Consider the following 788-nt stretch of genomic DNA (forward strand, 5'->3'; position numbering starts at 1 on the left):
AGAGGCAGGAGCGTACCCGGGCCCCTGGGGGCCCCGGCGGGCGGGCCCCCGGTCTGCCTTCCCCTGATTCAGAATTGCCAAACCTCATGGAGGTCCGACTGACCCTCTCTCTAGTAATCCGGAGGAAAATTACCCCCCTTTCTTGTAATCCGTACGCACGAGGTGACAGAGGGGACCCAAGGCGCGAATGTACACGACCTCCTGGAGCCCTCGCTGGGATCCGAAAGGCAAATGGACCCTCATCAAGACTTCCAGGCAAGCTCGGCCATCTGGTCGCCCCATTGGAAAGCATTGTGCGCGACCAGATGGCCGAAGGGACGTGCGCGAATAGCTGGCCGAAGGGACGTGCGCGACCAGATGGCCGAGGGGACAGGCGCGACCAGATGGTCGAGGGGAAAGGGCAGGGGAAGCATCCCGGGCCCTCCGGACCCCGCCCCGGGCACCCTGCCACATGGCAGGACCCTGGACGGAGCCCGGGGCGGGGGGGAGTTCGCCCTCCCCGGGGTCCCCAGGGACCCGGCCGTAGCTCCTGAACCCAGACGAGCGAGGGGAGGCTCCCCGGACACAACGTAAGCCCGTCCCAGGCCTTTGGGAGTGCTGCAGGCCGGGGGACGGGGCCCGGGGACGGAGACCCCGACCCGGGACCCGGCCGGATCCCTGGACCCAGCCGGGGCCCGCAGGTGCAGGGGAAGCATCCGCGGGCCCTCCGGACCCCGCCCCGGGCACCCTGCCACGCAGCAGGACCCATGACGGAGCCCGGGGCGGGAAGCCCCCCTCCCAGGGGCCCC

This window comes from Triturus cristatus, chromosome 1_1, assembly GCF_964204655.1.
Source record: "Triturus cristatus chromosome 1_1, aTriCri1.1, whole genome shotgun sequence".
NCBI lineage: Eukaryota > Metazoa > Chordata > Amphibia > Caudata > Salamandridae > Triturus > Triturus cristatus.